Raw genomic sequence first — 22,989 nt, forward strand, 5'->3', positions numbered from 1 at the left:
GAATAAAGCGCAGGGCAAGAGGACAGATAATATTCATAGACACCAAACAGTATTTGTGCACTGTTTTATAAAGTTAGTTTTCCACACATTTAAAATATGGGTATTTGTAAACCATGCTGGATATATGCAATGCATGATAGGGAGTATCTGAGATTCTGTGATGCAGTTTTCATATGAATTTTAATATACTATACAATTTCCTTTATAGAAATAAAGATCTAGCAGACTTTGGGTAGAAATTGCATACTAGCACATACTAGCTTCAGGACTGAACACAATGTTGAATCCTTGTTTAGTCTGGGACTTAACTACCAGCCTGCTCATCTTGTAGCAAGTTTTTCTTCATAACATGATGTAAAACAAAGAAGAAAAAACAAACTTTTCTGGTGAACAGGAACAGACAGAAAGAAGAATGACAAGAATTTTTAAAGTGGTTTTATTTTCCCCTCTTTGGTTCTGGTTATAGAATAAAAGACAGAAATCATAATTTAAAGTATTTAAAATAAAAATAAAACATCCATACAGAAGCTATTACAGTCCTTCACTCATACTTTTTGTTGTTAATGAGGCATTATGCATTAGATATATTGTTTCATGCAATACAGAATGTGTTCAATGTGTTCAGTATGTGCCTAGTTCCAATATACCCAGAAATACTGTGATATTACACTGTGCTTCTTTCAGATATGACACCAAAATTCCTTAGGCAGATATTACTTTTAATTACCATTACCATATAGAAAACTTATCATAGTACAAGATAAATGCTTTATATGTCTATCACTGACGCTATATAGGTCAGTTTTACAACTGAAGAATTATTGTATATACTTAGATTATTAAAGCTGAATACCAAAAAAAAAAAAAAAAAAAACTTGTTAAGCTAAAGGGGGAAATTTGTCAGCACTATTTCCAAGTTCTTTGTTTTAATCTCTCATTGAGGAGCAGTTTAGTTATTGAATCTTAAACCATTTCATTCCTGAACGTAACACTGCAGCTTATACTTTCCTTCCATCTTCTTTCGTCCTTTCCTTTCCTGCTGGTTTTCCCAACTATTAACATTGTTACTTGATATTGGAACAAAAAGCAAGTCTGAATATTATGTTTAAAACTTTTGACTGAGCACATGGAATTTTAGCACTCTCTTTAGACTACCAACGTGCAAAAGGATAAAAATAGATTCATCACATTTTCATGCTGATGCTTTCTCAGATCCTACCTTCATTCTGGGTCATACAATACTGACAATGAAAAATTGTGTTGGGGTCTTTTTTCCCTTTCAGTCTACCTCTTTTTTTTTTTTGGCCTGTACCTCTCCTGCAAGCACGAATCTCCTTAATGCAACTTAATATTCAAAAAAATATTGTCAAGATCAAGGGGAAAAGATAGGGGGGTTAAAGCAATATAGAGACAAGTGGAATTTACATTATCGCTTGATTGTCTTAAATTTTTATCTTGCACAACTATAATCAAATATAATTTTCATTAATATTCTTCATTTATTTTACTGTATTCCTTTTGGCACTGAATCTATATTAGTCTTAGTCACTTTATAGCCTATAATAGCAATATGAGAGCTTATAATACAAATATTATTTCACAGAGCAATGTTCACAAACGCTTCTACAACAGATATATTGATTGAATCCCATATAAATCACACATGCATACATGTGTTTTGAATATGTCTATCCTTGTGACTTACAATTTGCAAAACTTTGGAGAAATATATGCAGCTTTTATCTTAGAAATAAACATGGCTAAAAGCTGTGATGAATGAGAATAAAGTACTGAATTGGAACAACACGGAACATAATATGATACAGTGGACCAAAAAAACCATTTTTTTCAGATGTTAATCCTAATTAAAGATGTACTCTAAATATATTAAAGGATTTAGAATATTTGCTTTAATTGTATAAAGAATTATGAATATGTTTAAATGTGATATATTTGGATAAGGACGTAACCATCATCCAATGCAAAATTCAAAAATATTTCTGTGTAGTGGGTAGGACAATGTTGGCATATTTATTTAAAAAAAAAAATGCAGTTTCACAGAGTAATTTACACCTACTGGCTTAATCTAGTTCCTAAATAACCCCTTCTACAAGATTTGAAAAGACCCTCACCTATACTGAGCATGCAGGTATAGCAATGAGAAGAGAACTTGTCATAAAGAGAAAACATTAGTCTACATATGTTAATGCATTTTAAACCAGATTTTCTTTATTATTATTTTGAGTTACATATGACATAACAACTGAAAACTGTACTGTGGTGATGGATTTTTCTACTTTTTCTCAGTAGCTACAATGAAATGAACGAATGTAGGCTGACTCAAATGATACTTCTAATTCAAGATGTATGCTGTGGAAGATTAAGTAACTTAATGAGAAACGGGAAATTAAATTATTTCCACCAAAACTCTTGTATTTCCTCTTTGTCAACTATGACACTTGATACCATTTTATTTATTTTATTTTATTTTATTTTATTTTATTTTATTTTATTTTATTTTATTTTATTTTATTATTTTATTTTATTATTTTATTTTATTTTATTTTATTTTCAAAGAAAAATTGGGTTGATGAGTATTTTTTATGGAGTTACCCTCTCTTGCTTGTGAAAGCAGACTTAAATAGAGAAGGTAGAGCTAAAACAGATTAAATTTTTAATTTAGCTTCAAATTTGCAATGTATATTACTAAATTAATTTTTAATTTACTTTTAAAAAAAACGCGACACAGGACTGACAACTCTATATACTCTATACTTTTTCCACAGATGCTAAAACAATCACTACATTCTGTGATCCACTGTCTTTTCCTTTACACTGTCAGTCACGTGCTTTGGGACATCAGCCCCCATAATTGCAAAGCTGTGAACTTTGTTATAATCAGAATATTGCATTGAGAGGATAGGTGTGAAGCGTGGTCTTTATTAAAGAACCACACGTGTATATAGATGGAACACATATATAGATGGTGTGTGTAGATATACACACACAAATATAGATGGAGCTGCAAAAATGGAATGTTAAATACATATATATATTGGCCCTATCTCCCTTGTCTGCAGGACACGTTTGGAAACATTCAGCATTTGGAAGCTTAATTGACTAGTATGAAGCAGAGGATATGTATTTATTTATTTATTGCTTGGTTGTTTGGTGTATTGTTGTTGTTCACAGTATTGTCAACTTCCTCTAAAAATGTGAACAATTGGGTCAGATGAAATGTGAGGGAAAGTGCTGCTTCTTTGGGGGATAGCTGAGAACCTTGACTAGGAAGAGTTTCAGAGACACAGGATTATCATACACAAAGAATGAAAAACTGACTCAAAGGAGGGTGCAAGGTTGTACTGGGTCAGGCTGGGATGTTAACTTTCCCTGCAGCAGCCCATATAGTGCTGTGCTCTGCACTTGTAGCTAAAACAGCAATGGTATCACACCAGTGTTGTGTCTGCTGCTGAGCAGTGCTGGCACAGCATCAGGACTCTCTCCAACCCCCCTAGGGGTGGGCAAAGATGTGAGAAAAGAAATATCACGAGGGCAGCTGACCTAAACCAACCAAAGGGATATTCCATACCATATGATGTCACACTCAGCAATAAAAGGCAAAAGAAGGAGGAAGAGGGAAGGGGTGGGCTCTCGTTGTGAAAACGTCTGTCCTCCTCCCGAACACCGGCTACGTGCGTTAAGGCCCTGCTTCAAGGACGTGGTCAAGCATCGCTCGTTTGTGGGAAGTAGAGAGTAATTTCTTTCCTCTGCACTTCCACACAGCCTTTACTTGTTTTGTTTAGCTTTCTCTTTCCCCCTCCCTTTTCTCCTTTCCTTTTTTTCCCCTTTAGTTAAATTGTTAATTGTTTAGTTAAATTGTTTAGTTAAATTGTTTAATTAATAATAATCTTTCCTTAATAATTATTTTTTTTCTTCCCTTTAATTAAATCATCCTTATCTCAACCCATGAGTTGCTCTTTCCTTTACTTCTTCCCCTCCTCATCTAAGGAGGGGGAGTGAGAGAGCGGTTGTGGTGTTCAGCTGCCTAGCATGGTAAAACCACCACAGCAGCTCATGAGTGAGACAAAGGCTTTCGGAGAGCGACAACAGGCAGGTGATGAAAAGGTGTTTCCTAATGTATTCTGCAGAAGTTGTGGCAACTCAGGAAGTCAGATTTGGCTGAAAAGAAGTTTCAAATCAAGGACCTGATTTGAAAGAGTGCATGATGTTTTATTCAAATGTTAATTATTAGCATTCGCTTTAGAATAAAAGCTCTTTTTGTCTTGTGGTCCCGTCAGGGCAAACCTATTTTCTTATATTGTTCTGTCTAGAATTACCCACATTACTATGAGTCCTGACAAACCTTCTGAGAGAACTATACAACTATAGTTGTAGAATTTTTCATCTTTTCTCATAGTTAAGTGTTTTTATCAATTTTGTTTCTTTTTTTTTATTATTATTTATTTATTTTATTAGTTTTAATTATGTGGTCATCTACTTGACAGATTTTATCCAGCACTTCATGAATGACCATCAAAATCATGTTGTATAGCTTCATAATAATTATGACTCGTCAGCTAGTTGAATTTGTATTGGTGACTGTGTCAAAGAAAATGTTTGGGTCTTTAATAACATCACATCTATAATGCATCAATGATATTCCTAATAACATATGTACCCCTGTGTTAATAATATTATGAAACAGGAAAGGTAGGTCAGGTCTTACAGTGTTTTGAAACAGGAAAGATAGTCCTGGTCTTATAAAATACATTAGTGGAAATAATTTCACTAAAGGAATGAAAAAGGCCAGGGATACATGCCTTGGGAACAAACTTGGTTTTTTATGGAAGCAGCCATAAAATGCCGAACAATATGTTGCTAATTTTGTTTCCAGTTTTAGAAGCCCCTTGCAATGGAATGAGTCTAAACCAGACATTTTCTTTTCCAACCAACATTCATTTTCAATTATCTTTGCCAAGTTTTAAAACTTCATTCAAAGAAGCCAGATTGTTCTGGTCGAAAGTGTCATCCAATTATTAGTGTAATGGAAACAAGGTAAAGGATTATACATATAATAGCCACCCAGAGAGAGGACGTACATTTACAACCCATAACATTTACGTAGATAGATTGTAGGCATAGTAAACAGCCACAGGAGGGAGGGAGAGAATAACAATTACTCTAATTGAGAGGGATAGATTGTAATTAACATTAAATACTACACAAAGTGAGATTTTTGTAGTAAGAATGACATACAAGAGAGCTATATAAGACACATTGGCCTTCTTGAGAGACAAGGTAGTGAGAATAATAAATAGGATATTTTACATCAGCAGAAGTAGTTCCATAGATTAATGAAGTTTTAAGAATAAGTCTGCTTTCCACAAAAGCCAGAATGACTTATTTTTGGTGAGCCTTCCTTTTGTGTCATTTTCAGTTAGGAAATAAAAACTAGCTGACGTTACAAACAATAGTTGGAAAAGGAGAGACAGAGGAATGGGGAAGAAAATCCAACACTAGAACCTTAAAATAGGAGATTTATTTATTTATTTATTTTTGTTTACTTATTGATCACACTGAAAAGTGAAAGCCCATCATCTTATCGTAAATATATATGAGGTGATAGGCATATTCTTCCACAGAAAATTGGATTTCTGAAAACACAGAAAACAGGAAGAATTGAGCTTCAAGAAATTAAGGGTGAAAAAGATGACTTCTCATCAACAGCATGATTTATCACTTCATCCATGAAGGCTGATAAGTTGAAAAGTACAGACTAGATCTCAGAAAATGACATTTACAATGAAAATTTTGTTGTATAATATTAAAGATAAACTCCTTCCATGCTTTACTAAATTACTAAATTGAATTAATTTTCTTCCAATAGACTTTTTTGTGAAGTGGTATATGGGAGAAATTAAATTTCATCACTGATCTGAGGCAGCCTTCTGCAATGAACTCTTGTTTAACAATACACTTTTCACTACCTGAATATCTGGCCACAATATTGTCTGGGATTGCAGTGCCTGTTGCTTTGTTTACTACCATTTGATGTATAACGCAGTTGGTATCAGAATAAGTTAGGTAATTAGCATGCAAGCAGAAATGAAAATCTGATCTATTTGCCAGTGCTTATAATTACAGGCTTTTCTCAACAAAATCTGGAACACTAAGGTATAAAACAAATGCAAGATTAAAACAATGTACTTATTTAGACTGGAAATATATTTAGCAAGGATGTATATATCATAGTTCTCTTTTCTATTTTAATGCAGTTATGCACAAGGCCAACAAATGCAGAAAATACTCCATAAGAGAAGACAAGGCCCTGCCTTCACTATATAGTAGGTTCACCCTGAGAAGTACATGGAGTTTTTTTAAAATGTACTTGAAGTACTCAAGGTAGAGCCATTTCTCATTAAAGCAAGTAAAAGCAGCATAGGAATACAGTTCACTCAACCCCAGCAACACCCCAAAGGCAATCTCCTTTACATCTAAACTCTTATTAATTTGAATTAAATGTGAACTAGATCCAAAATCAAAGCTAACTTGAATTAAGTCTTTCATGAAACATAAGAGGAATTTTTTGAAACTGGATTTTCATTATTTCAATATCCTGAAATGGATATCCATAGCTAAGAGTAAAAACAAAAATATGGGAATATGTAACCTTATTGAGGTTAACAAATCATCATCATTTGATTAAATAATGTGTTATTGACAAATTCCCATTCATAAGAATCCACTTTCTATTGACTACTTAACTAAAATTAGGCAGTTATATTTCTGTGGCTACAGATGGAGATATAAATTCTTTTTTCATTAAAAAAAAAAAAAAACTTTGAAAACTGTTAAACAACAAAAAAAATAGTAAGGAAAGGGGCTTTAAAAGTGGAAGGAAATAAAGATATTTTTGGTTGTATCCAAATTTTCACCTATAGGACTCAATATAGATGCATAAAGATGACTTCATTGAATAACAGAGGTTAACAGAGAGAGAAAATTCTAAAGGGAAATCAGAAAAGAATGGCAATTCAGACTATATAAGAACCTTTATATAAGAACCTATAAGAACCTTTCCTTCACCTCTGTGAGGACTCTAAAAATCCTAGACACAACACTTGGATGGTATCACTAATCTCCTCTAAAGCTGCAGTTTTAGACTTTTTTTTGTGGTTATTACATATAGATATAAAAAGAGCATATATAATGTCCTTTTTAAATTTTTTTTCTTTTTGTAAGGTGTACAAAGAGTGGTGTGAAAAAGCAGACGAAAAAGAAAGCAAAAAGCTGTTTTTCCTACACCTTGCTCACTGTCATTGACCATATGCGTAACAGATCCACACCTTGCTCTAAATGTTGTGTCCTATATATGTTTGCGTTGAGCAAATCTGAAGATGCCAGTGTAGTACAATTTCTTTTTGTTGTTGTTATTTTGTGTTTTTTTGTTGTTGTTGTTGTTGTTTTAATCTTCTGGATTTGTAATACTACTATTCATCTTCAAAATATTACTGCCAGATAGCCTAAGCTTCTGCATCCATTACACTTTAATTCAGTGATGAAAGCAGTTTGTTCTATCTCAAGCAAAGTGCACGTGTAAAGCTTTGCACATAATGTTAAGAAAAGGTTAATGATATCTAATACTGACAACTCACAGACAATCACAAATATAATTTTTTTAAAATTCAACTGAAGAAATTCTATAACTAGCTTTTCATTATTTTCATCTTCAGGCATTTGCTTGCTAGTTGATTCTGGATTCCCTTTAAAAAAAAATGCTGTCAGTCTTTGGTAATTAAGAGCTGATTAATCACATTTGTTGCATCTGATTTTGCTGATTTTCCTCTGTTGAAATGAATCTTGCCTTTAACTAATGGATGATAGTGATGATAACAGAGGACGTTTTAATCACTAAGGACTGGTGATAGGTGATTTGCTGGTTTAATTGAATTGTTACTTGGCTGCATATTATCTTTGAGGGTACTGTGATTTGAATTCAAAGGCAGAAGGCATATTGTAAGGTAATGTGAAAAATATGTTTATTTGTTGCCACTAGGTCAGAAAATACTGACTTTATTTTCTAATTGCATTTGGAAAATTGAGCATTAGAAACTGGAAAACAGAGCATATTTCTGGAGATATTCTTCTCCCCTTGCTTCTCTGGAGGTTTATACATTAAAAACATGGAGAAAAAAGAATATTTGTGTACTGAAAGTGTTTGCTAATTGAAATATTTCTATTCCACAGCCACACAATTGATTATGCAGGTTTATAAATTCCTTTGTGCAATGCTTTAAAAAATGTAAGCATTATGGAAGAATTATTGTCTTCTAGGTTCTTTATTAAGATTTCTATTACTTGTTGGTTGTGTTCATTAATAGACTTTCACAGCACATTCAAATCTTAACTCTGAGTGATTACTATTTTTGCCTAATTTGAAGAAAGGGTCTACATAAGAAATTCTTAAATTTATTTAAGAGAAAATCAAAGGGGGACAGAAAATAAATCAGTCCTTGCAACTGCAGAATAATTAAACATCTGTATTAAAGAATGTAGGAAATAAGGAGGAAATGCAACAGCTGTAAAGAAATTGAACTATGAAATAGATAATCTAATATTGTGAAAGATTACACTTTCTTTTTTTTTCCTCTAAGATTCCACAAATCTGAATAACTGTAACTGATAAGCCAGATATTTTATGAGGGTAATTAATAGGATCTACATAAAGAAACAGAGTCAGGGTACCCATAAATGAACAATATACAAGTAAGATTTGTCATGATCTTAAAAGTTATGTCTCATAAATCTTCTGCAGATCCTTAAAAGAATTGGGAAAAAAATACAAAAAAAAAAAAAAGTATGGACAAATGAAATCAGTTTTTTTTTAAAAAAATAAGCTTTTTGTAATTTTAGTGAACTTTTTATATGGTCCTCATTACCAAAGAGGAAAACAAGAATTACAGAATAAGACTAAATTATCTGTTCTCACAGTGAAGGTCACTAGTGACCTTCCATAGGATCTATATAATTCAGTGCACACATGCACATGTGAAAAAATCTGTGAATAACAGCGACAGAATTTGCTGATAATCTTAAATTATTTTGTAGAGACAGAATCTGAGTATGAAGAACTGCAGAATTTCCTTACAATACCCAGTGATTAAGTTATAAAATGTCAATGTGAAAATTGAATGTAGTTAAGTACAGAGTATCCCTCGCTCCACTCAATCAATTTTAAGTTTACACACATAGCAATGGGCTCTCAGCCTAACCATTACCATTCAGGAATAAGACCTTTGAGTTATAATAAGTAGTTCTATGAAAATACCAGTTCAATAGCAGCTAGAAAAATAAACTGAATCCTAAAAATTATTGGGAAAGAAATAGTGACTAAAATAATATAATAATTGTGCTGCTGTAGAAATAGATGGACTCCATGGAATACCAGTAACTTTTCCTTTTCTCTTTCAAGAAAGAAACAGTAAAGATGGAAAGGATTTAGAGAAGGACACCAAGGATGAGAAAAGGTATAGAGCATGTTCTATATGGGAAATGATTGAATAAATTAGGATGAAAAACTCCTGAAGGAAGAAGAAGACCACAGAAAGCTATTTAATGATGACAGACCGGGAGAGCTGAATAGTTATAATGAACCATCACTCCCTTCACTACAAGAAGGGTCTTCTCACTTGCCTCTTCATTAAATATTTTTGTACTTTTTTAGCAATGTACACATAAACATGTAAGCATAAATGTACTTTGTATATTCTACTATCTAAGCCTTCATACCACCAGGGTTTCTTTCAGCTTGTGTGATTTCCAGAGGTATATTAAAGAAGCCTACTGATGACAGACTATAGCTTCCTTTTTCTATCAGAAATCCCAGAACACTTATTCCCTTGACAACTGCTAATACTACTTTCAGGATTTTTTTTTTTCCTGACTAGCGCATAAAAAGAAGGAAAAAATTTTGTCCTGTTTCTTGTTATATTATGACATCAAGGCATGGACTAGCCTTGAAGAGGGCAGAGGATGGGCAAAGGCCAATGGGACTCATCCCGTTCAACACGGCTAAGTGCCAGGTCCTGCACTTTGGCCACAACAATCCCATGCAGCACTACAGCTTTGGGGCAGAGTGGCTGGAAAGCTGTACAGAGGAAAAGGATCTGGAGGTTGATGCTCACCTGAACATGAGCCAGCAATGTGTCCAGGTGACCAACAAGGCCAACGGCATCTTGGCTTGTATCAATATTAGTGTAGCCAGCAGGACCAGGGAGGTGGTCATCCCCCTGTACTCTGCCCTGGTGAGGCCTCACCTTAAGTACTGTGTTCAGTTTTGGGCCCCTCAGTACAAGAAGGACATCGAGGCCCTGCAGCATGTCCAGAGAATGGCTACGAAGCTGGTGAAGGGTCTGGAACACAAGTCCTGTGAGGAGCAGCTGAGGGAACTGGGGTTGTTTAGTCTGAAGAAGAGGAAGCTCAGGGAAGACCTTATTGCTCTCTACAACCACCTGAAAGCAAGCTGTGGGGAGCTGGGGGTTGGCCTCTTCTTGCATACAGAACTAGAGGTTCTCAAGTTGTGCCAGGGGAGGTTCAGGTTGCAAATTAGGGGATGTTTCTTCTCAGAAAGAGTAGTCAGGCGTTGGGATGGGTTGTCCAGGGAGGTTGTGGAGTCACCATCCCCGGGGGTGTTTAAAAAAAGGTTGGACGTGATGTTTAGGGACATGGTTTAGTGGGTGATATTGGTGGTAGGAGGATGGTTGGACTGGATGATCTTGGAGGTCTTTTCTAATCTTTATGATTCTAAAGTGTTGCAGAAACAGCATAATTTTTCAACAGAAGGCTAAGCAGGAATATAAGAACAAGCAAATATGTGTAAGAAAAAAGGTATGTGAGAGAGGTAATAGCGGCAGTTTTAGAAAACTGTCCTAGAGGGAGGATTAATGTTTAGAAATAAAATTAAGGAACATTTGATTTTTTTTATTATTTTTTATTTTTACTGGCTTTATGAAGCCTCCCAGAGGGTTTTTGTTTTCATTTTCCCAGATCTTCAAACAGTATTGTCTTTGTTATAATTACATTCCTTAGTCTGATGGGTAAGGAAAGTAGAGTTGAGGATCTAAGTTGCAAGTGACATAGAAAGACCTCTTCATACATGTGATGTAAGAGGAGAAGAAGCATGGCAACCTGTAGCCCTAGCCTCTCAGTTATCTCTTTATATATGCATACAACTTTGTGAATGTAAAGAATGCTTTCCTTGCTTCTCTTGTCACAACTGGAAAAATAAACAAACAAAACCTCAGTAAGACATTAACTATTTACTTGCACTTTTCTGACCATGTTTTGGTTTTCATTATATTTCCTTGAAAAGGTATCTCAAGACTTGCAATTTTAGCTGTGACTGGAAATTTTTGTTCTGTTCGGTTTTGGAGTAAGTGAAGGCAGATACTATATCTAACAGGTAGCTCTAAACACAGGTGATATTTAGAAGTGATCATGTATGATGTAGATGAAGAATGTGCAAACATTTTAATCTCTTCTGAAAAGTCCAGTCACTCCTTTCAGCTCTGAGAAGGTATTTAGTCTCTTCAGAGTTCTGTTTTCATTCCTTTTTTTTTTTTCAGTTTTCTCCAATGCTAATTAGCTCTTAGAGGATCTCGATCCTGATTATTGTCTGATATACCTAAAAATGTTCTAAAAGGCATCCCACGCCCCACAAAGGCAAACTACATTCATTTTTCTAAATTCTTCTCACAAAGAGGGGAATAGGCAGAGTAAAAATCTTTATTGGCATGTTGTCCTAAAATGTAGCTTTGCTGACTCACAAAAGATATTTTCGTACAGATATCTGTACTCTACAGAACTGTGATTTAGAAGGCTCTTGGAATTGCTGAGAATATAAATGAATTTGAAGTACTGTGTAAGCAAACTTTAAGTCCAAGCAGTCTTCATGATCTAAACATTACAGTTGCATCATCATTCCCAGAGTGGTCACTTGCTGCTGTATTTTCAGCTTTGACTAAGTTTTAGGGTTTTCTACGCCAAGTAACAGTAGGTAACAGTAAGTAGAAGTACCTACATTTACAACACTGGGAATTAATTTCTTAATAGAGTTCATTCTTAGACTTATATTTATTATTTGTTGATATTATATTAAATTTATTAGAATTCATTTAAAAAACAGTTTAAAATTTTGTGAGTATTCTTTCAAGCATATCAAAGACAGAACAAAGCAGATATCTTCTGATTCAGGGACTGGAGAGAATAGTGGCATTATTGTTTTAAGGGACAGCAAGATACTACGCCTCTTTTCCCCATCTACTTTAACTGACAGTCCATTTCAGCAACCACTGATACCTGAGATCCAGTCTAATAAATAGCATGTCTGCACATACTGCTAGTTTTATCTGTCTATCAGGGGCTAAATCTACACTAATCCTGACTGTAGAACTGGAAATGGAGTTTGGAAAGGGTCAGGAGAATTCAGTCTATTGAATTACAAGCCAGGGCTCACTGAAGTTGCTCTGCTACTAACTAGGACTGATTACTTTTCAAAAACACAAGGTAGGGCAGAAATTATCTTTGTTTTTCAGCTCAGAAGTCTGAGGTATTTGAGGATTTTCTTCTTTATATCTTAAAAAAAAAAAAAAAAAAACTTTCTAAAAGCAGCTGCAATTGTAAGCAATGTAAAAGAAAGGGAATAAATAGGTTTAGTATTTGGTATAACGCCTTAGTGTAAATTATTAGCTGGGGACTTCTAAAATATGCACTTCTTAAAGTCTTTTGCCAACCACTACAAATATTTAGCAAAGATTTGCTTGAATCAGAATCCTAGTTCCAAATACATCTAGGAAGCCAGAATTCAGATCTGAAATTCATACTAGTGTTCTCACAAGGATGAGAAAAGCAACTAGAAGACAAAACCATTCGTTTTAAACATGTAGATGTGTCAGGGTTTGAATGAATATACATCGTGTTGTGCTAATGCATTTTAATAAAATGCACATATGTATTTGCAGAGATGCTTTAGAAAAAAGTGGTGGTATATTGGCATATGTATTACCTTAAGAGTCTTACATTAATGTAAAATCTTACAATGAGTTACTACAAAGACTTGACACTTTGATGCTGGGAGGGGGAAACCTTTAATAGTTAGCAAAAGAGAAATCCCAGTGGAATTTCCTGTTGTCATGGAAGAACAATCCCAGAATTAAAATGAATGTTTTACAAGAAGAGTTACTCCTCTCTAAATTAGTAATGTTTTTAATATGGAGGATAATCTTGGATACTGGGTCTATGTCTATATGGATTTTCCATTTTCAACACAAGAAAATATTTTCTTCTCATTAATTTAGGGAATACCCTGTTTGAAATTTTATATTGAGTTGTCTGTGTTTACAGAAGTAGAGGACATAGGAAGAGAAAGAAAGAGGTGAACCTTGTAAATAGGTTCAGTGTTTAAATTCAAACTGTTGCTGTTTAAGACTTGTCCAAAACTGGAAATGGTTGCCTGGCTAGAGATGCATGTCATCCTTCTTTTGTGAATTGTTTAGGAGTTTATAAAAGATCTAACATCATGGCACTGCAACTTCTAAGTGTTATTCTCCTGTTAATACAGATAAAATAATATGATAAAAGGTAGTCTAAGTGTTCTAGACACTAAATGTTAATTTGAAATAGAATATTACTTTTATTAGTATTCTGTATGAAGGAGAGATTCATTGAATGGGATCATCCAGCAGATCCAAACACACAGTGGAGTCTTAAATATCCAAAATGGCACTAAGCCACCCATAACCTCCTTAGTTTCTGTGCTAATTTTTGGAAAGCAGTATAACTGAATTCTTGTCAGTTATATTACTGATTTAGCATATCAAAAAGCCAAATCAACTCCAATGTCTTTTGAGGCTGTTGAAGGCTAAAACATCTAAGAAATTCTGTTTGAGAATTTCAGAAAAACTTCCAAACTTTGACTGTACAAAAAAGACAAAGCTTTACAAGATCTACCTATTGCAAATGTGTTATACTTAGACGATTGCCTGGGGGAGGAAAGAAAGAATATTAAAGGTTTCTTTGTTAAAACCATTTTGAAAACTTTGTCATTTCATTCTTTTATTTTAAACTCATTCTTGGGAAGCTTATACAGATAAGGACATCTTGAAACCATATTAGGTATGAAGTGATTCCACTAACAGCTGACTGCATTGAGGCCATTAAAAGCCAATCCTTGTACATCTATGACAAGGGGTGTCCTGTTGGCCAGGAAATTAGTAAATTGATGTGAAATTAAAGGTAATTAGTCACCACACTTTCACAAACCCTGTGAAAATGTTTTAAAAGCATCTAACAGCTGTTGACTAATAAAGACAAATAGTGTGGTCGATGGAGAATGTTTTAAGTGCTACTAACAAAAATGTTAGCATTCCATGAAAGGAATACATGACAGCAGCAAGATCAGAAAAGATGGTGCTGAGGAAAAGGAGTCATGGAAACATGGGTATCAGATGTGTGAATCTGAGCAATTAACTGCCACAGACCGCAGCCTGAGTTTCTCCAGAGTAGTTGTACGTAGTGACCAGCTAAGCTCATGTGAGAGCTTTTTCCCCTCTTGTTAGTATCTTGCTAGGTGCACTAGACTATTTGACACACATGACTGTTCCCCATCCTCACCCCTCTTGGAAAAAAAGAAACTAATGCTGCTCTATTCTTTGGCATTGATTAAAATAGTCCACCAATTGAAAGGCTGTCTAGGATAGCAGCATTCTATATCTTGATAGAGACTGTTTATTACTGTCTTGTGTGAATTCCTAAGGATCATTCTATGGACAGTATTACACGTTAGCTGAAAAGGGAATATAATGTTTATAATACAAGTGTTACCACTGCTGCTTTAATTTACAGTTTAGTTTTGTTTTGTTCATTCCTTGCATGTGCTACCAGCATGTTTGTATCAAGAATACGAGCTCCCAGGACAAACAGCTAATTACAGAAAACGTGACATCCCTCTCCACATCCAAAATTAAAACAATTCTTCTCACCATAGGCTTATGCTGCTTTGCACATAGTTAGATCTTTAACTTCATTGTTATTACATTTTCTTGGCAATTCTCATGATCCTAGGTTCAGATCCTCCTGAATTCTGCAGACTGATTCCTTGTTAGAACTCACTGTTATGTAGGAATCAAACTCCAAATCCAAACGTCTCTCCATATTGAAGAACATTGGATTTAAATATTTAGTTGGGCTTTGAGGCCTGGAGGGGAAGAAGAAGACTGAAGGGGGAAAAAAAGACAGAAGATTGAAATTTTAATTTTAAAAAGATTTAGCTATCCCCAGTATTCAAGAATTGTTCTGTCCTAAATCTGAGAGGAATGTTGCAGGAGGTAGATGTTACTCTTCCTTTCTCCAAGGTTTACTTTGCTCACACTTCAGTGTCTGCATTGAAAAGTCCAGCTATGAGAAGGACAGTTGATAACTTGGCCACCAATAAAATAAAGAGTAATAATAGGAAGTGGGAAAGAAATGGGACCGTATAATAGATCCCATTCTGATATTCACTGTTCTTCACAAGACATTCAGGATATGGAAGCCACGACAGATCTGGTGTTCTCTAGCTGTGCCTGTGACTAACTCTTAAGTAAATCTTGTAGCACTGAAGGGTAGTATAGCCACATGATTTTATGCTTTATATCCAACGAATACACGCCACACTGAGTAGTGTTTTTTTCTGAGTATAAGAGTTCCTTCTTTCTTTTCAGATAAGTTCCCTAGAAAATGAGCTTCCTGTTCTGTAAAACTTAACTTACACTTAAAAAATATGTTTGCATTTTTACTGTGAGGCAGAATAAACAACAAAAATATTCAGTAAATCTGTGAAGTATTTACAGTGAAATAGAAAATTATGAAATTTTATCGAATGTTTAAGTTCTGATTCAAAGGAAGTACTAGCCGCTGTTACTATCTAAGCCGTATCTTAGAAGTTTGAAGCTCTTCAGCATGAATCCCGGTCTTCTGCCTTAAAAGGATAAAGGACCTTTTTTTTTTTTTTTCCTAACAGTAGTAACAAATAAATGTCTGTATGGAGTACCTAAAATTTATATATATATATAGCCACTCTGCTTGCTACCTATCCATACAATATGAAATTGAAATATTGTTAGTTAAAAGTTTACTTTTTTGTGTGTGTGTGTTTGTTTGTTTTTCTTCTTTTTACAAATTGCTTCTATCAACCGTCTTTGATTGGAGAACATATATCATCCTTTTTATTGCTGAAAATCTTTCTGTGGAAATATAGTCTTGATTAGAAAAGGGCACTTCCTGATTCAATGTGCACATACCTTTCATGAAAACAGTTGTACTTGTTTATAAGTAGTAATGTGGAGCTTTAAGTATCAATTTGTTTTCTGAATGCCTCCTCTTTTAGTTGGATACACATGCTGTCTTTGACGTCTGTTTTTTTTGTTTGTTTGTTTTTTCATCTAATATTAATGAACGAAAGGAAAAGGTCTGATCACAAGAGGGTTTATCTGAAGCAGTGATGAACCACAGAAGAGAGAGGATTAGGGAGACCTTCCATTGCTATAATCTTTATTTTGTTTTGAAGTGTTGGGAAGAAGCTCAGCAGATCATATAGCCCTCAGTTCCCCAGACAAACATTTCTTTTAATGTTCAGGACAAAGGTTTGTCTCTTTTGCAGAGAAGGACTTGGGGGTTCTGGTGGACAAAAGGTTCAACATGAGCCAGCAGTGTGCACTGACGGCCCAGAAGGCCAACTGCATCCTGGGCTGCATCAAAAGAGGTGTGACCAGCAGGTTGAGGGAGGTGATTGTCACCCCTCTACTCTGCCCTTGTGAGGCCCCGCCTAGAGAGCTGCATCCAGGTTTGGGGCCCCAGCACAAGAAGGGTGTGGACCTGTTAGAAAGAGTCCAGGGGAGGGCTACAAAGATGATCAGAGGGCTGGAGCACCTCTCCTATGAAGAAAAGCTGAGAGAGCTGGGCTTGTTCAGCCTGGAGAAGAGAAGGCTCTGGGGAGACCTCATTGCAGTCTTTCAATACTTAATGGGGTCCTATAAAAAGGATGGGGGAGGACTCTTTAGGAGACAATTCTTCACTGTAGTGTATGAGGCACTGCACCAGGTTGCCAAGAGAAGTTGTGGATGCCCCATCCCTGGAGGTGTTCAAGGCCAAGCTGGATGGGGCCTTGGCCAACCTGATCTAGTGGGTGGCATCCCTGCCTACGGCAGGGGGCTTGAAACTAGATGATCTTTAAGGTCCCTTCCAATCCATGTCATTCTATAATTAACATCTTTAAAATTTCCAGTGATGGAAATTTCCTAGGCCACATTATTGTTACTTGATAATGTAGAATTTATTATTGTAAAAAATACTTATTGTAAAAAGAATCTGCATTATCCCCTTCTCCCCTTCAATTCCCATGCAGCCTGTGGTAGACAGTTCCCCTTTCCCAGCTCTCTACACGCAGAAAATAACTTTTTTTTTTTTTTTTCCAGGAGTTATTCAACTGAATTAATATAATTTTAGTTACCAGGTGTCCTTCACCATTGTCTACTACCTGAGCAGTTAACACAACTACTTCTAATAAAGTGTATTTAGTGGCAGTTCAGAGCAGTTTCTGATTTGCTATTAGCCAAATTTTGTGTAAAAAGCACTCTGTTCATATGTACAGTGTTTGAGACTATGATAGAACTCAGAAAGCATAGTTAGTAGTAGTTGCAAATGAATGATCAATGGTTGATGGTGATCATTTCATCTATCCACTTGTGACACTACAGAACTAAATGCAGCATTTTAAGACCAGATTTTTAAATCATGTATTACTTGTTAATGAGAAATTCAGATTTTTTTAAATTTTCCAGTAACTGGCCTCCACAGAAGTTTGTCTACCATACACTACTTTTAAGTATACATTTTTAGGTACAATGAAAACTGATATCCTGAAATTAGAAGGAAGACAAAAAGCACTGAGAATAAATTCAATTTCTGGGCTGGCTTGTATGGTAGATATATTTCTCAGAACACTTTTAAAACCTTTATCAGAGATAATGACTTTCAAAGAAAATATTAAAATGAAGTACAAAATGGCAATGGGACTTTCATGAAAGTTAATATTCTTTATCATATGGACCAAAAAACAAGATATTATTAAGACTTAGTGAATCATTCAATTGTCGGTATTTTGAAGATGTATATCCAACCTTCCAACCATATGTGCATGACTATGCACTTTTATTTTTCTGTTTTTCAGAATCCATTTCTTGTATATCTTTTGCTCTTAAGGCTCATCATTTTGTAGACCTGACTTTTGTCCACATCCTCAAAAAAGCTTGTCACTGACCTCAAGGCAAAGATGAGGTTAAGCAGTACAGTAGTGATTATGCTAGCAATTAATGCCAGAACAAGTAGCTTTGAGTATTTCAAATGATACAAAGAGAGAGGAAAAAAAATCTGGTGAACAAATAGAATTAATATTATCTTTCCTCTTCAACTGCAATAACCAGGATAACATTGACCCTATACTGGCTTTCCAGTTAACCTTGACTCATAAGAGACAGCTCTCACTGGTTTTGGAAGAATTTGAGCAGGAATATCTCTTTATAGATAAGAGTTCTTAGCTTATTACTCCGGAATATTTTTATTGCTTTATAGACTTTCTGCAATGAGTTTGCTTCTATTTTAAGGGGAAGAGGTTATTAAGATTTGCAGAAGTGTTAGACTGTGGAATATTGTTCATTGCGATGAGTTGATCAGGGTCTTTGATTAAGCTCTAATGACTTAAGGTGGAGACTGTAGGAGCTCAGTGCACTACACACTTTGCACTACCACACTAGCATGCCCTTTAAACTGTCCATGCATCACTCAGTATCAAAACAGCTCCAGATGCATGAATAGGGGAAAAACCATTAACGTCCAGATTAGAAAACAAAACCTAAGTCTTCTACTCAGTTTTCCTATTAGTTTTAATATCTTCTTGCAAGACTGACTTCTGGTGTTCATACTTGCAAGCGCATAGGTGAGCATAGTTTGCTTAAGGATAATGCAAAAATAATCCTCTTGATGTGAAGTCCTGTCCATTGGAAGCCCATTGGATCCTAACTTGCCTACTTATATGCCAGGCAACATTTATCCTGTGCCTATGTGGTTGCACAAATGGCTAGGTGGTTCAATTGGCTCAGTTCATCATAACATGCAAGTCATCACCTGTTTTTTTATTTTTTTGTTGTTTTTTTTTGTTTGTTTGGGTTTTTTTTTGTTCTTTCATCTACTTCTGAATTTAATACAGGTAGTAGTAGAGTAGCTTTCTGAGCTTATTTGCATAATGGATTCTTGAAGGATTTTAAAGATGCTTTTCATTAAGGGTTATGGACAGGAACAAGTTCCGTCATACCCAGCATCACTTTTAGGCTGTAGGACTGAATCCTTTATTGAACTAGTGTTAGCTAAAGGGAAAGGTTTTAAGAAACAATGAACTGAAACAGTGAAAATACTGTGTTTAAAATCATTTGAAGACAGGTTGTTTCACAAAGCTTTGCTTCCTGATAATTGGAGCCCTTTGAAGAGTAAGTTCCCTGCTTCTTTCTCTATAACTCATCTCAAGAATATTGACTAGTAATAACAGCTCTAAATTACAAACACATAAAAACTGCATGGTTTAAGCAGTCTCTGAGTTGTGTCCATCTCCCCAGACATTTGCATCACCACTGAAAGTGTGAAGGCTATGAGGTAAGCACTCAAAATGCAGTCATCACTGGCCCATGAAATTTTCAGGTAAGTCTGATTTATTGTTTTCTATCTTCCTCTGTCTTGGGACTTTCAGGACACGGTTATATCCCAAACTGAAGCTTTTTACACACACTTCAATTTCAAAAAGTGCTTTTGGAGATCTTACAGTTTGCATGTGAAATTGTATAGCTCACTCTAAAGTTGAGTCTTCTCCCATTGGGAATGCTGGATCGGTTTTCAAGATCTATCTCTAACTTTTAACATAAGATTTGAATTCTGTGTCTATTCAACAGCTATGCCTAAAGTGTTGCCGCAACAATAGACCTCCCTGAGATTCAGATGTAGGGTGATGAAGACTCTCTAAGGAGCATTACTGTTTCAGTTCTACTTCAGTTTTTCTGTCATCTGCAGAATCTTCTCAAGCACTTTGGATGTTTTCTCATGAATGTATTAATTGTGCAAGACCAAGCATGTCACTCCTTTTAAACCTGTTCTTCTGCCACAATATTGCAAGATGCATTTTATTCTAGTTTGCTGTTTGACACATTCCATTTACATACTATTTTAACTTATGCTATAGGCTGAAGATTTCTTTTTTATCTTTTATTGCCTACGTGTTTTCTCAAAATCATGGTATCTATTATTGTGCACCTCTTTGCAGTCAAATGTAAAACATTTCTGGCTGACAGTTCTCATCTTCTGCTCATGACTCTCACAAAGAATTTCTCTGAGGTAACAGACCTATTGCATTCTGTTGGTGCTTGAAAAATTTGTTAGCAATCAGCAAGTTAGTATTGCATGATTTTCTCCTTTGCATAACACAACAAATGGTTTCAGCTTTCTGTGATTTTTTTCAATGTACAGCTCCCCAGGCTTTGCAAGGTGGCAGCAGCAGCAGCAGAGGAGGAGGAATTTGAGGCAGCAGTGACTTCTGGGGTGACAAAAAAGGAGGAAAATTCCTAGCTTTTTTTTTTTTTTTTTTTTTTTTTTGGTTTGGTTTTGTTAAGCATGTAAGTGGAGGATTGCGCTACCTTCCAAAAAAATTTAAACCAGTCTGAATTTTATCAGAGACTATCTAGTTTACTCATGAAATACAGCAAAAAGAAATGTAAAAGAAATGGACATAGCAATTTAAGAGGAGACATCTGTCTCCTCTTTATGTTGTTCATAAATTAGCTATTGCATAATCCGGAGGTGTTTGCATGCTGATTTTTGTTTAACCTTGTCTTTAGGTCTTCCTTGATACTCTTTTAAAGAGAATCCTTGTAGGAAGTACAGCAGTTCCACAGGTACTTCACTATGAGTTAATAAGAAGCTTGCTTTGTGTTTTATTTTGCTTCATTAGCAGAAACTTCAACATATAATGCAATTCAGCCTCATTTATTTAATAGCCTTGATGGAAAACAAGTAGTTCTTTGGACAAACTGTCAAGAGAAAGGGGTTGGCTGATTTTAAAGGATGCAAGCCAGTTAGTATTACCCTTCAGTGCCATCTGGTCTGGAAAACTAGCCAAAATACAGTCTGCCAAACTCCTGGAATTCAGATAGGAATCCCTGATCTGAGGAAACACAAGAGATTTCATTGTCCTCCACACTTTCAGAAACCTATTGCACAATGATGAAAGTTGTGCAACTTGCTTGGGTAACCCCTTCACTTCTGAAAGGGTTTCATTTTGTAAAGATATACTGTACCTGTGTAAACAGGGCACAGGTGGACTATATTGTTAGAATAGAAAAAGCCAGTACATTGCCTTTTAAGGAAAAATTATCTCATGCTCAGAGTACTGACATAAAGGAGAGTGACAGAGAGCACATCATCACCAGCTGTCCCAGATAAATATTTTACACCCATAATAGTACTACATTAATATTGATGATATATTGATATTTTCCACTTTTGCTATATAAATTAATGAACTACTGGAACAAACAGCCAGAAGGAGTGGGATGATTTGTTACTCTGTAGCTTCCCCAATTTGCTGTCTTCCCAAGGCTATACGTTATCAAGAATAACAAATAGAATTCATATGGCTCCTTCATTAGCATGCATTAGCTGTATCACAGTGTGCCTCATGGTTTATTAGGGTCAGTTCAGGAGAACCTCCATATCTTCAAACAATCTTCTGTAAAGAAAAGTTAAATAAAAGAATTAGGATATCTTTAAGGAAAAAGCTTTTCAGTCTGTTTTTGGTCTCTTGTTAAGTTGTAGAAGAATTGACAATAAAAGTATATAATTTGATTATATACATTTTATTATATAAAAAATATATACTTTTATTGCCAATCTTTATTAAATGGTTCACCCTATTAAACTTGTATATAACTTGTATTTTCTAATTATGTTGTTTAGAAATGTACTAGATGATTATCTGTATCACTTTTTAGTCAAAAGACATTTCCTGATTTCTGGAGGTTGCACTCTGTTCTTTCTGTTTACAGTATCCATAGGGGTCATTGTTGTCGGTCTATTTATATATATATTCTATAGAACACAGTCAAGTTTGCCATATCACGTTATGCACAGAAACATCGCAAAATGGGCCCTAGCTCAGTTTATAATCTAACCTAGGCAAAAGGTAGAGAAAGACAATCCCCCATTTTGCCAAAGTTCTATACAGCTCAGTGTCACCTCAGGAAAGAAGACTGTTTCATTTGTAGCACTGTTAATCACTTAGGAGAAAAATAGTGAACAAAACAATAACACTTTTTACCCCTGAATGATCAAATGTGATCCTGAGTTTTCTTTTTTTTATTTTTTTTTTTGCTGGTTTGTCTTTTTCTCCACTGACCAATCAAATTTCTAATATTTAGCTAGGAGGAAAACAAACAAACAAACTTATATTTAGCCTCTCTCAGACAAGAGATTGAAGAACAAATGATGCTTTTACTGGCTTAATGGTTGAGCTACCTGTGAAGAAAGAACCACAAGTATGTAATCAAGCCAGGCAATCCAGCATAGTTTAGCTATTGGTTTGTTTTTACTGTTTTCACAGACAGCTAACGGCTGATGAAGATTTTTAATCATAAATGTTACCACATAATTTGATATCTGTGGACAGTGTATTTGATTTCTTTATATTCTAGAGACTTCTCCTATTCTACTGAACATTTTTGGAGCTCATTAGCACATTGCTGTAGATATGATTACACTTTCAGTTGGCACAGCATTTTCCTGTTGATTGCAGGGTGGTAAATGGCTCCCTTCAGTGCCTTTCTCTCTCATCTGGAGCACAGAGCCTAACTGCTGTGA

General features: G+C 35.1%; 1 protein-coding gene and 1 long non-coding RNA gene across 20 annotated transcripts in view; one reads left to right on the top strand and one right to left on the bottom strand.

The window, feature by feature from the left end:
- Positions 1-22,989, bottom strand: part of LOC308196095 (uncharacterized protein) — a 434,993-nt gene that overhangs the window by 334,351 nt on the left and 77,653 nt on the right. The window lies entirely within an intron of this gene.
- LOC308196101 overlaps positions 15,279-22,989 on the top strand; it is a 30,960-nt gene continuing 23,249 nt past the window's right edge. For 4 of the 5 annotated variants that reach the window (XR_013952085.1, XR_013952086.1, XR_013952087.1 and 1 more), the window contains exon 1: positions 15,279-21,029. This is a non-coding gene — a long non-coding RNA (uncharacterized lncRNA). The remainder of the gene's footprint in view (positions 21,030-22,989) is intronic. The other variant, XR_013952089.1, reaches the window with a different exon arrangement.

The sequence above is a fragment of the Anser brachyrhynchus genome (assembly GCF_964034855.1).
Source record: "Anser brachyrhynchus genome assembly, chromosome: 5".
NCBI lineage: Eukaryota > Metazoa > Chordata > Aves > Anseriformes > Anatidae > Anser > Anser brachyrhynchus.